Source organism: Staurois parvus, unplaced genomic scaffold (genome assembly GCF_062004578.1).
Source record: "Staurois parvus isolate SC_StPar_1 unplaced genomic scaffold, SC_StPar_1.0 ptg000340l, whole genome shotgun sequence".
Lineage (NCBI taxonomy): Eukaryota > Metazoa > Chordata > Amphibia > Anura > Ranidae > Staurois > Staurois parvus.
In genome coordinates, this window is record NW_028318136.1 from 1,543,859 (window position 1) to 1,559,071 (window position 15,213).

Here is a 15,213-nt window from a genome sequence, read left to right on the forward strand (position 1 = left end):
GCAACCCCCGAATAACATTACCAAGTATAATGAAGATCTTGAAGGAATATGGTGAACTATCAAATCTACAAATTAACCCAACAAAAACAGAGATTCTGAACATTAATATACCAAAGAGCGAAAAAGAAAAACTACAAAAAGAATTCCCCTTTATTTGGAGAGAAAAAGATATAAAATACCTAGGAATAAAACTTGCTACCTCACATAAACAACTGTATAGATTAAACTATATTTCTCTGATAAATGAGACTAAGGACGAACTAAAAAGATTAGAAGGAGGAAACCCATCATGGTTAGGACGTATAAACCTAATTAAAATGGTAATTATACCTAAAATACTCTATAGATTTCAAATGATCCCAATCAAACTCCCAGAGGCGTTTTTTAAGATAATGAGAAGAATGCTAACAAGATATATATGGAGGAATAAAAAACCAAGAATATCATATGAAACACTAAGTAGGACTAAAGAGAAAGGGGGGATGGGACTACCTGATGTGAAGAGATATTACAAAGCTGTAATTTTAGCAAGAATTTATGATTGGACTTTTAACTATAAGGGGAAAAGTTGGGTAAAAATAGAAAATGAACTGAGTGGAATTAATTTGAGTAAGATGATATGGGTTCCAGCACAGTATAGAACAATTAAAGAAAGCACAAGCACTTACACTTTAAATGTGTTAAAGATATGAGATAATCTACACAAACATATGAAATGGGAATTCAACTCTATATTAATGCCTCTTGCAAACACGGAATTTTTCCCTCCAGGAAAAGATGAGATATCAGGGAGATGGTTTAAAAAGGAAGATATCCAATTGAGAGACGTATTGATAGAGGGGGAACTGAAAACATTTAAAGAACTAAAAGAGAGGGGAGGAGATATGTTTACTAAAATAGATGAGTGGAAATATCAACAATTAAAATGTTTTATTGGAAATCTCTCAAAACCCTTGAGATTAAAAAAGGAGTGGAATATGTTTGAAAGGCTATTAGAAACACGGCGAGATGGGAAATACAGTGTTACAAAAATGTATAAAATACTCACAGAATTAGACACAGACACAAAGTTAATTTTTATAACAAATTGGGAAAGAGACATGGAGGTGGAGATAGATGAAGATCAACAGAATAAGATATTTAGATTAGTTCACGAGAGTGTTAGTATGAGAGACGTTGAGATTAACTATAAATGTTTGACACGATGGCATATTACACCAAGCACTGAGCACAGGATGAGGGGGGAGAAGTCAAAAATGTGTTGGAGAGGATGTGGGGAGGAGGGCACGGTGTTCCATATTTGGTGGCAATGTCCAAAAATTCAGGATTTCTGGAAGACAATAGTCAATTTAATAGAAATAATAACTGGAAATAACATAGGATTAGACCCAAACATGTGTCTCCTACATAATGTTGAGACAACAGTAAATAAATACAAAGAATCGGGAGTATGGTACTACTTAAGTGCTGCAAAAGGGTTGATCCCCAAGTTTTGGTGGAAGACAGAGGTGCCGACGGAGGAGGATTGGATCAATAGGGTAAACCAGATTAGTAGAATGGAAAAATCTTATTATACTCAGGAAGACAGGTTGAAATTATACTACTCGCGATGGGAAAAATGGGAAAAATCAGGACTAAAAGAGAAATATAGAAAACTCTAAACTAGGAAAGTTATTTAAAGTTATTGGGCCTTGAGAGATTGGAGATCTTGCAGAGGGGAGGGAGGGGGGAAAGGGGGAAAAGGTGGGTTGGGAGGGAAGGGAAAGAAAAGAGGTAAATAGGAAGGACAAAGTAGAAATGTATGGATTATTTATATGTATTGTGTTTCTTCTTATGGAATTTTTGTAATAACATGAAAAAATTAATAAATATTTAAATTAAAAAAAAAAAAAATGCCATAAAAGCAAGCATACAGGGCGGTAATATTCAGAAACATGGACTACGCAGTACAGCAACTGCAGGATTTGTTGTCAAAGCCAAAAAGCTTTCAGGAAAAAATTCAGGAACAAGATAATCATAAATTTTCATGTAGTTTGAAGAGGATTCTCAGCTGATTTCGGTGAAGCTATTTGGATAGGAAGTCCAGTATAGAGGCAAGGTAGGAGAGAGAAAGTGTGGTGGCTGAAATATTGGTAGGTAACCAATCACATCGGTCTAAACAGTTCAATCATTTGATAACACCCTCAGCTGGTGCACCTCAAACTTTATTCTCTCCAATTTTCTTCCTTATCCTTTCCTGGCACATCCTCATATTGCCACTCTAAGTATATTTCCAAAGTGCATAGCTATATGCCGGTTCCCCTGAAATAATGCACGCCACACACTAGGCCTCATCCAGCCTTACATTTTCTGTCATGGGGTCACTGAATTGACGTGCTTTATCCGCCAATCATAGTAGACTTTGTCAGAACTAGGAAGGGTCAGTCATACGCTGGATTAAATACCTTGTCTCATGCGTAGTAGAGTTATCACTACATCCTCTTGTGTTAAGATATAATTATTTCTAATGAATCATAAAAACTAGACTTTAAAGGGATATCATAAAATCTCTTTGCTGAAATGGGGATGGAAAATAGGAGAGGATCAAATTTAATTACCATAGCTTTAACTATAGGTCAGTAATTTATATTTCTCAAAGGAACATTAGAAGAACATCATGTTTCCAAAATAAATGGGACCCAAACTAATCAAAAGAGTTCAGTCAAGGGACACTTTAAAATGTAGTTCAGTATGTAACCCCTTTGGCATAAGGTGTATAAATCCGATATTTTTCTTTTTGTAATAATATCTTATCAAAATCTCCTCTTCTAGGTGACCTATTTAGTAAAAAAAATTCCCTTTATTCTTAAACCTTCTGTTTGTCCCTTATGAACGTCTTTAAAATGTTGTGCTAATGGGTTTTCCCTTTCCTTTTCAATTTTCTTGGGATTTTAGTGTCTATAATATGTTCACCTATGCGGATCCTCAATGGACACTTGGTCTTACCTATATAGAATTTTTTACATGGGCACTCTAGCATGTAAATCATTTTTTTACTTGAACAGTTAATAAATCTTTTAATCTCAAAGACCTTTGTTGTATCCGCATTGGTGAACACTACTTTTCTCAACAAAAGGACATATCTTACAATGGCCACAGGGATGCATCCCTATTAATTCGGACATGTTTGTGAGCCAATTACCTTTCGTTGTTTCTTGAATTCTGAGTGTACTAAAAGGTCGTTCAGATTGGATGTCCTCTTTGCTAGCATCTGAGGTCTGGTTCCTACAATGTCCACTATCCTGGAATTGGCTGTCAGTACATGCCAAAGTGTTTGTAAAATGTTTTAACATCATTCCATTATTGACCACATTTGGTGATGAATCTTATTGGTCCAATCTGCTCTTTTGTATTTTCACTACTCTTAGCTTTTAAAAGGTCTTTTCTCTGTTCTTAGGGCTTTATATTTAGCCTTCCTCAATGTTCTATGCGAGTATCCCCTTTCCCTGAATCTCCAATACATTTGCACAGCTTCATCATATGACGTCCTCCCACTCTAACCGGCGATTGGTGGTGCGCTGTGTCCCTCGGACACAGTGGATCACCCATCAACGAAAAGAGCCGATGACGTCGGCTCTGTTATGTGATCAGCTGTGTCCAATCAAAACTGATTGCATATAAATAAGGAAATGCTGGTTATCGGCACTCCTCTCCTCACGAGCTGTCACGCTGGCAGCGCGAGGAGAGGAGAGCCGGTAATTGGCATTCCTCAGAGGGGACATGTACACTGATCATCAGGGCAATGACGATCAGTGCCCTGATGATAAGTGTAGCCCCATCAGTGCCACCTGTCAGTGTCCATCAATGGAACCTGTCAGTGCCCATCAATGCCACCTGCCAGTGCCCATCAGTGCCACATCAATGCCACATATCAGTGCCTACCAGTGCACATCAATGCCACATATCAGTGCCCATCTGAGCTGCCTTTCAGTGCCACCTATCAGTGCCAGTCAGTGTGCCTATCAGTGCTGCCAATCAGTGCCACCTGTCAGTGCCACTTATCAGTGTGCATCAGTGCCATCTATCAGTGCCCATCAGTGCCGCCTAACAGTGCCAGTCAGTGCCACCTAACAGTGCCAGTAGTGCCGCCTATCAGTGCCGCCTATCAGTGCCATATATGAGTGTTGCCTTTCACTGCCCATCAGTGATGCCTGTCAATGCCCATCAGTGCCATCTACCAGTGCCTCCTCATCAGTGCCACCTATCAGTGCCCATCACTGCAGCCTCATTTGCGCACATCAATGAAGGAGAAAAATCACTTATTTACAAAATTTTATAACAGAAACTAAGTAAAACATTTTTTTTTTAATTTTCAGATGTTTTTGGTTTGTTTAACAAAAAATAAAAAACCCAGTGGTGATTAAATGCCACCAAAAGAAAGCTCTGTCTTAAAAAAATGATACAAATTTCATATGAGTACAATGTTGCATGACCACGCAATTGTCGTTCAAAGTGTGACAGCGCTGAAAGCTTAAAATCGGCCTTGGCAGGAAGGGGGTATACGTGCCCTGTAGGCAAATAGTTAAATTGAATTGTCTCTGTACAGTTCCTCCGTATGCGGAGGAATTGACCCACAGGTATACTTTGTTTTAGAGATGCAGGGTGGTGGCTATCCACATGTAACAGGGTGTTTGCTTCAGTCTTTTTTCTGAATTTCCTAGTCTTTTATTTATTTTCTTTAACAGATACAAATAAATCCAGGAATTAATCTTCCCTGTAATCATAGAAAAAAGTCAATTTGATGTTTCTTTCATTTTGATTTAATACCTTCAGGAATTCTTTGAATTGGTCTTCCGTTTCATTCCAAAGCATCAAAATATCATCGATGTACCTCAGCCACTTGAGGACATGGCCAAGGTACATGGATGAGCTGTAGACTACTTCCTGTTCCCACAGTCCCAGATGGAGGCACGCAGATGCTGAAGCCCAAGGGGTTCCCATTGAAGTGCAACAGATCTGTTGATAGATAACACCTCAGAATTGATAGCAGTTGTTAAAGAGCATGAATTCTAAAAGATCCAAGATAAATTCATTTTGAGCCCCCATTCCTAGGTAATGTAATTCGAAAAATCGGGCTACTGCCTTCATACCCCAGACATGTGGAATTGATGTGTAAAGTGATTACAACCTTTTACTTCCTATATTTGGCTTTTTCAATAACTATAAGATATAACAAAGCAAATGGGGGGGCAAATAAGTGACTCACATTGCTAGTGTTTACATACAATGTATTAAAAAAATTACAACTATATAAAGCTTAATCCAAGCTTAAATTTGGAAAAATTATTAAAAGTTTTTTAAATGTAACAAATAACAAGAAAACATATAACACATTTTTCTTCAATACACCTTTAATTTGGTGTAGTATAAAAAAAAGTTGGTTGAGTTAAACAGTTACAAGCAAAATAAATATTAAATAACAATAAAAAGTACAGTGAAACATTCAATCATTAAATGAGGTTTTCTTTATCTCAGTTTTAAATTCTTAATAACTAAAATATAAAAGTTACATTTTCTGCATATTACAGCACAACATTCTATCTGTTACTATAAATAAGGCCCCTCTCATATTTTTAACGCATAATTAACTTATTGTACATTAATATAAAACAGATGTATGCTATTTATTTTTACCTGCAGCTGTAATGTTCAGTAGTAAGAGAAGTGATAAAATAAAGGATTGGATGAGAACCTTCATTTCTCTTCTTCAAAACTTCTGTGAGAAAAAAAAGAAATTGACTAGAATATTTATAGTGAACAGGAAACTGACTTGTGTGTTCATGCTCTGTTGTTATGTGCAATTAAACCATGGCAACATCTAATGTTTGTGTAGTATTATGTTCAGCAGACTGTGTTCTTCTATTGTTGTGACTTAGATGATGTTCAGAGCACATTTTATGCCCAATTCATGCAAAACTCCACGTAATCCCAAGGGGTTCACATACTTTTTCTTGCAACTGTATATTGCGTTTTACAAGTCTTTTGATGTGGTGGCTACTTCTTGATCTAGCTAGAAATGCAATGTCCTTATCACTTTCTATGAGTTTAAAGCTTAAAGAATTAAAAGTCATCCCTTGCAGTAAGGCTGCGCCAGCACTGCAGGCATTGCCTGCTCATTTCTTTCTAGGGTACAAGGAAAAGTACTTTTATACCCGATCCTTCACTACAGCAGAAGACAGTGCCTCCCCGCACTCCAGTAGTGAACTGTCCCTCTGCATCCTCAGGTCCACTGCAGGGATTATAGCCCTGTACCAATGAAATCAGAGGACCTTAGTAGAGGGGAGAGAAGGCTACAGGGACCAATCTAGCTAGATGAGGAGCCATCTGGAGTATAGGATCAGGTAAGTAAAACTGCAGTACCCGGCCCCCCTGCAGATAAAGCACTTAACCCATGGCAGGTGCAGCCCCACTGCAAGGGAGAAGCTGTCCATGCACATATAGATATTTTTTCTTTTTAGCCTATAGGATGAAGGAAAACACATCTGGCAGATTCGTTCATCTATACCAGACAGCCTAGATGGAGGAATCTCCAACTGCAGCTATTGTATTTTGATAGCTGGCCCCACCTATTGTTAAAATTTTTAAACAGTGTCTGTGTAGCACCCTTTAGTGTGCTACTAGAATAGTATAGTGTATTGTAGTAACTGTTCAAATGTTTGTGATTTTCAGGAAGTCTGTGGAATTAAGTAAGAGATTTAGAGCAAGGGGTTACCCCAACTCAGTCAAAAGGCTTGGAATAAGGACAGAGAAGCTATTCTTCAAAAAAGGAGACACAGCTAGAATTAACAGCTGACTCCAGGGTACGGAAAGGGAGAATGGGGATTGTTACCACCTATTGTACCCATTGGAACCAGCTCCAACCGGCTTTGGACAAACATTGGCACATTCTTTTATTGGATAATAGGCTAAAGGAGATTTTAGGACCTCAACCTAGCTTGATTGCTCTACGATTGGAGACATTCTGGTTCATAGCGAATATTCTCCAATGACGAAATTGGATGAAAAGTCTTTTCTCACGATACCAGTTACAGGAATGTATCCATGTGGGCATTGCAGTATATGCAGACATGTGGTTAAAATTAAAACTTTTGAAAACTCCAGTAGGACACAGAGATATCACATACACTCTTTTGCAAACTGCTCCACCAGATTTGTAGTGTATCAGATCATATGCCCGTGTGGTTTGATTTACATTGGCAAGGCAAGAAGGGAATTCCGAAAGCGGATGGGTGAACTTTTGTCAAGTATTTTGACTAATGACGATAAGTCACCTGTGGCCATGCATTTCAGAGATGAACATAGGGGATTTATAGAAGGATTTAAACGTTTGGTAATTTACAAATTAGAGCTACCTGAAAGACAATGAGACAATAATAGGATACTATTACAAGAGGAGGCTATGTGGATCTTTATCTTGGATTCAATGACTCCAAGAGAATTGAATAGTGAAATGTCACTACAGTGCTTTCTGTGATGTTTGCAAAAAATGTACAATATATTTAGAGTGATTACTCATTGGCTTTTGTAGTTCCTTATCTCATTCTCCCTCGTCTCCTCCTCTTCTTGATATTGCATTATTGGTTGCAGTCTTTACACCCCCTTTTTACTTATGTTGCTTATTAGCATTATGTGCCTTTAATGGCAGTGGAATTTATATACTTTTCAAGTATGGATGTCGACAGCGTAGTGCCCTGATCATCATTATATACTTTACTGCTTTTATCTAGTCCTTTCTGAATATGTGTAGGACAGGCAATACAAATGGATGGGTTCCTTTAAGAAATGATTTGGTGGGAGGCCAGGTCAACACTTAAGAGTGATTAACAGCCTGTCACACCACACTCTTTCAAGAAGTCCCAGAAGTGGGTGGAACAAAACGTGTCAGCATGGTGTCACAGCTCTTTCTACCCTGTCCTCCCATTGCTGCATGGTGCCTCATTGCGCCCCCTATGGAGTTTGTCACCTATGACAGGACATAGAGCACATCAACGGTGAGCAGCATGTGTTATGGAGGGGTCTGGGATCATCTGCAACCTGTATACCTGGCTATTGGAACATGGTGAGTGCTGACAGGCAGGATACCGGACTATGGACTGTGTACAGTGACTACCGGCGACCCTGTGTAGCTCTTTAGGTCAATCAACAACTCATACAATCTATGCAGGCTGGACTGGAGACACAGCTTGAGGTTGCTGCATTGGTACTGATACCGGCTTTTTCAGCTGTATCTCAGCCCCAGTTGCTACTTAATGCACTTGGTACAGCCGCTATCAGAGACAGTACTGCTGGATACTTGTTTTATGTACATACATATATTGGACTGCTGCATTTTTTCTACCTTACTACCAGTTTCGAATCATTTGTATCTAGCAGTCAGTGATCCACTAACCACACATCCTGCATCATTGTGTGCATTCCAGTGCCGTCTACCTAGCTCATCCATCCACCTGAAACCGTTGGGTCAAAGTGCTTCCAGCCATATAGTATAGCTATTCATTCATTATATGATTATCATACTGTCCTTGGTATCATCGGGTCTAGAACTGGGCTGTGTGCCCTATGGACTGTAGTGGGCTTTATATTCATAGGTGCTGTTAGCCCAAGGCTTCAACTGATACTCTCTATCCAGTTCATCTAGGACTTTATACTGGACCCCAGTACGACTGAGTTGCCTCCATGCGGTTTCAGGGGATTATTCCATCAGGGGATTTAGATGTGGTTAGGTTCCTCCGCTTCTGGTTTTTGGAGGGGTGCGGGTGGGTGTCCATCTATAAGAGGGGGTCTGGGTGGGGTCAATTTTGGGTGGGTGTGGTTTAGCAGGGGGGTTTAGCAGTATAGGTAGGGGGTGGTTCGTCCAATTGGGGGAATCTGGGGGGGGGGGGTCTGTGAGGTGGGAGGGTTTTGGGTCATAGACTCGTAATGCTTTTATTTATTGTCCTTTTTCAATAAATTTATGAGAAGTTGCCAACTGGGTGTGTAAGCCTATTTTCTTTTCTTATTTGTATGGACCATAGAACCTTCCAGAAGTCAGTAAGCAGGAAGGGGTGTAGACACAATCTGCATTTTTATGGGACTATGGCCAATACCAGGTTTGGAGGTCCTGGTAGAATGGTGGACCAACCTATAAATATGGGAAAGTCAGGCTGACAGAGGATTCGGGTGGAAGATGGAGTGCTAAGGAAACTGTTGGTGCCTGGGAGAGGTCCCCTAGGTCTTGGGTGGGGGGGGGGGCACCAGACTAGGCTCGGGCTGGCTCAGGAGGATACATTCAGCAGTGAAGCGTGAATGAGATCAAGATCTGGACAAGCAGGGAGCAATGAGGACAGGATGAGTACAGCAGAACTTTCTGGAATTCACAAGGGGAAAGGCTGCCACACGTAGCAAGCTTTCTAAGGACAGTACTGGGCTTAATCCTTTACCCTTGCCCTGGGAGTTTTTGTAGTATCTGCAGACGTAGCGCTGAAAGCAGCTCTACAGGGGGGAGAAGAGACATCCATGCATGTAGTCAAGAGAGGTTAAGCTGATTTTTGAGGGGCTGCTAGTTTCTTGCCCATAAAGGGCAGTTGCTACTGCTCCGCTACAACTGATAGCTTTCAAGAAAAGAACAGTCCAAGATCTATCTTTGTACATAGGAAGAAAGTGTCCCCAATCCAAGTTGACCTATGCAAGTTGATTTCCCTTAATAAAACATCAAACCCAAGCCACAGACTGGTCACTGTCTCTTCGATGCAAGTCTGTGTGAGAAATTCCTGTTACCTGGCTGTGCAGATAAAAAAAGCTTGGGAGTACTCACAACACAGCAGTCCTTACAAGGGTAGCGCTACATTTGGGGTTCTCGCCCGGGATATCCCTTTAGCAACCTGCACTATAATTACCCGTAGCAACCATCGAAACGATAAAGTGTTTTGTGTTGCCAAGAAATCACAGGAACCAAGCGGGAAAGTAGAAGCGTGCTGCACTGCTGGGACTGTGACTGTGCTATGCAAATGCTATTTAACCATTTGCCACCCGGCCTATAGCCGTTTGGCGGCCGCAAAAATGCATTACCTTTCCGGGGTGTACGCCATTGGGCGTCCTCCCGCACATGCGCAGTTCGCACGGTTGCAGAGCTGCCAGCAGCGTGATCTGTCACCGGCCGTATACCTCGGACACGGCCGATGACAGATCTGAGTACCGGCCCCTGTTGCTGGTACCATGTGACCTGCTGTGACCAATCACAGCAGGTCACATGACAGTTGTATACAATGGATGGCTTCATTCATGCCATCCATTGTATACTAGTGTCTAGCTGTGAATGGTCACAGCAGGTCACATGCACATGTCATGTGATTAGCTGTGGCCAAATCACAGCTAAGCACAAAAAAAAAAAAACCTGAATGAATCGATGTCATTGAGGTAAATGCTTGCTTATAGCAAAATAATTCTTTGATATAAGCAAATTGTGTAAAAAAAAAAAAATATATATATATATATATACTGATCACTTCCCCAAAGTAGTACAATGTTACTATGGTAACATTGTACTACTTTGGTCATAAAAAAAATATGAAAAAAAATTTAAAAAAATGTAATAAAAAAAAATATATATATATTTTTTTTTTACATACTGTCGCCAGTGTCCCTGATCACCACCATGCCAGTTATATGATGATGCTGTACTGCACTGGTGACAGTATGTAAAAGAAAAAAGTGAAAATAATTTTAATTTTTTCATTTTCCGAAAAATGACAAAAAAAATACAACTTCAAAAAACTCGCCATGCCTCTTATGAAGAACGTCGGACTGTCTACTTTGTAAAAAGGGGTCATTTGAGGGATATCTGTACTGTTCTGACATTCTTGGACCTCAAGAAATTAGACTGGCTGTCAGTACTTCAGGATTGATCAATATTCATATATATCCCAGAGTTTGTGAACTCTATGACTTTCCTACAGACTAAATATTACATCCTAATTTGGGTTATTTTCACCAAAGACATGTAGCAGAATACATCTTGGCCTAAATTTATGAAGAACAAATTATTTATTTGTAAACTTTTATAACAGAAACAAAGAAAAACGTGGGTTTTTTTTCAAAATTTTTGGTCTTTTTTTGTTAATTTAGCAAAAAATAAAAACCCCAGCAGTGATTAAATACCACCAAAAGAAAGCTCTAGTTGTGTGAAGAAAATGATAAAATTTTAGTTTGGGTACAATGTTGTATGACCGCGCAATTGTCATTCAAAGTGTGAGCGCTGAAACCTGAAAAATGGCCTGGGCAGGAAGGTGTAAAATTGCCCGGTATTGAATTGGTTAATATGTCGTTGCCTGTAGCAACCAAGTGTCTTCCCATTGCCCAACAGGTGACTGGCGTTAAATACAGTGCTAATTATCTGCCTATATCAGTGAAGCCGGCATCGCTGTCCTGCATGTCATTACCCATAGCAATCATGGTGGGTTGTCGCATGCATATCCTGCTGCTCAACAGGTGGTGGAAACAAGGGACTGTGCTATTATCCTGCATGTTGTTGCCCGTAGCAATTGTAATGAGCCATCGCCTTTATGTGGATTACAAATAGCCCTTGGGTGCTCAACAGTGACAGGGGTCAAGCGCTGTTCTGTGGGTTTTTGCACCGCCACCCATGGCAACCATGACGGGCCAGCGTTTATATGTGGAGTACAAATGCCCAAATGGCCAACTGTGGCCGAGTATAATATTGAGACAAATCCTGCAACCCAATCTGTACACACCTGCTCGGCTGAGCGTGGGAAAAATCCTGCAAAACAGTGCCGCTGTCCAGACATGTATAGAGAGGAACCAAATTGGAGTGGGGATTAGACTTACCATATGTCCCCGTAGATGTAATAGACACTATTGAGACCCCCAGCTCACGCTGGGAAGAGGAAATGATTTGGGACTATCTGCATGTTCCTAAGTCCCAAAGGGGTCTCTAATCCTGATGTGTTGGCCCGGTCTGTGAGTATTCAGCTGGAGTGGAGCCAAGGAAAAGCTATCTACAAAGGACCAAGTAGTCATCATTAAGGCCCACCAGACCAGCAAAAGCTACTCGGTAACTAAACAGAGTCCCCACAGAGAAGTCACCAGCCTACCTAACCCTGAGCTGTACTGGTGAAAGTGCTTGGGAGAAAGAAAAAAAAAAAAAACAACCCCTCTTTTCTTTGCTTAAACTGCCAGTCTGCACAATTCTACCCACCATTTCTCTGTCTTCTTGATCTGATATTATGGCAGAATGTTGGTGGTAAGGCACAGGACATTGTGTGCTAGCAGACTGTGTAGATAGTATATCCAGTGTGAGAGTTGTGTATCTTTCTCCTTTCTAGGATCATCATAGAAGGCTGTCCTTGCATCTAAAATTTGGGACTATGATTTTTTTTTTTTTTTTTTTTTTTCTTCAACAGTTTGCTGGAGGGATTTTCTTTTAGGGGGTACGCTTCAACAAAAGAAAAAAAATAAAAATATACAGTATATATAAATGCTTAATAAATCTGCTAGCTGCAAGGAGCTGTAGTTAGGATGCATATTGCCCTATAGTACTTTGCTAGCAAATATACTTTAACTGTATAACTATCAGAGAGCTACAGGCAGGATGTATATATGTTCTGGTTTGATAACTTGCTGGCTACAGGGATCAATAGTCAGAATGTATACATGCTTTATTTAAATTTTAAGAACAAAATGTATATTTATATATGTGATACTGAATATTTGTATCCTTTCTAAAATCCATGCCAGACCCATTACAATATGTAATTGAATGATTAAAAGTGATACTAAAGTCTTGTTTTTTTTTGTTTTGTTAAATAGACATGTTATACTTACCTGCTGTGTGTAGTGGTTTTGCACAGATCAGCCTCAATCCTACTCTTCTCAGGTCCCCCGCCAGTGATCCTGGCTCCTCCCTCCTGTTGTGTGCCACCACAGCAAGCAACTTGCTATGGGGGCACCCAAGCAGGTGTGCTCCTGAGCCACAACTGTCAGTCTGAAAGGCATCACAACTTAACTTCCGCAGAGTACAGCTGGGAACAAAATAGGGCTATTAACCAGGCAACACATTTTACAGGGTACAACAAATCTCACCACCTTGGCATTATAACAACCAGAGACTCATCCCTAATGAGAGCAGAATGAAACCAGCATAGCCAACATATGTCAAAGACTATGGGCCCTCCAGCCTGTAATGGATCTGAAGGGGAACCCCATGGCCAAAAAAAAAAAAAGAGGGTTGCTTTCCCCCCCCCAAAAAGCTTTTTTTTTCTATTACGTGAAACCCATCTAAAATGTACCAGACTGCAAAAAAAACACATGTAAAAACATGCATTATTATTAGTTCAGGGACTTCTATAGCTCCATCAGTTTACACAGCACTTTACATTGCAGGACCTGATGTGAATGTACAATCTGTATGTAAAGTCCCTAACTCACATTCATATACAGTATATTAATAATCCCACCCAACCTGCAAATGGAGGGGGGGGGGGGTGAAGAAAACCACCACACACCCCTCAGCTCTAGATGGGCACTCAGAAACGGGGCCCTGGATGCTTTGTTATATTATAGTGTGCCGGCACTTTTCAAAGCTTGACGGCAGCTACTAGATTGACCAATAAATAATATCTTCCTGGGCCCCATAAGGCAGTAGTAGAGCAGGATTTATTTTTTTTTTTTCACCAATTTCAGTGTGCAGGCAGCCAGTGCTGCATTTGCTGACAAGAGGTTTAAAGTCCTGGCCCCCAGCCTGTCTGTCCCTGGTGGAGTAATATAGAATAGATGCCTGTCTGCCTCTCTCAGTAAGGCAGAAGGGTTGAGAGCAGAGTTGCAGCCAGCGGGAACTAGTTTCCTGTCAGCAAGGTGCCTGTGGCAGGTACAGTCGATGCAAAATCGCCCCAGTAGCAAAAAGGCACACAGACTACCTAGCACAACTGCACAAACATCTTTTTAATGGTATGCTGTACCCTATCCAGGCCCTTCATATAAATCTAAAGCCAGCCATACATGGAGCGATTTTTTTTCCTCTCACTCGATTTGCCCATCAACACAGTCAGTGTTGATGGGAGAAGTCTTCCTGCAGAGCCATTGTGGTTTCCTGGTGGGGGGGAGCCATCCAGGAGAACACAGCGATTACTGCTAACGGCTATAAATTGCATGTATCATCCAACAGATTGGTTGTACCAAAGTTGATCGACTGATGGTACATTCATCCTGCCCATACATGGTTCAAATCTCAGCCAAGATTTGAACAGTCTGACTGGCTTTAGGCACAAGACTATCATTCATGGCCGCAAAGTGTTTCAACTTGTAGAGTATACCTCTATAGTCATGAATGATACATCACTACAGCACCTGTTATGTAATACTTTCTTTCAGTCCTCATTTACACTTGTGTTTGGGGCTCTGCCATGTTTTTATACCACAACCCCTGTACATATGCTGTGACCACAACGCTTTTTGTGTGGGGTTTTTAAGACCCCCTTCACATGGCCATTTAGGTGCAACCACCAGATTCCAGCAGTGAGATTCAGCATATGCTTGTAGCTGGAATGACAGGTGCAGGAAAACAGCAGTGGGCACTCAGCCTGTGCAAAGCATCTATAGGCTGACAGTAGCTGTCACTGTTCGCATGTAGTCACACACCAAGTGGGTACCTGCAGTCAGAGATGATGTCCAAGCCTGAACAGATCTGACTTCATTCAGACTCAGATACCCAGCTCTAAGCACAGGTAACCGCTTAGGTGTGCTTGGTTTGTACAGCTGACGTTATTTGCATGCACTTGTCATTCCAGCCACAAGCCAGTCTGCTGATTTTTGCAGCTGGAACTCAATGGGTGCAGCTAAAGGAGGCCTGAAAATTCTGCACAAAAAAAAAAAAAAAAAAAAAAAGGAATCACGCTGCAGCATATGAACTCCCCCCTCTGCCTTTGCAGCATAAGGGGGAGCAGTTAAGGGGCAATAAAAATGTATGGCAGAGACGTGTTGGGGCAGGCAGGTTGTTCAGGGCCCCACGATTGCCAACAGAGGCCCTACTCAAAAATAAAACATGAATATAATGCATTGCACTTTTTTCCCACAGCTTTATTGAAAAGTCAGGAAGTGGAATTTTTGTCACATTAAAGAGTTGTGGCGTAGTGCATCATAACATGTTGGATGTGAAAAAAAAAATTTGGCACCTAGAACACA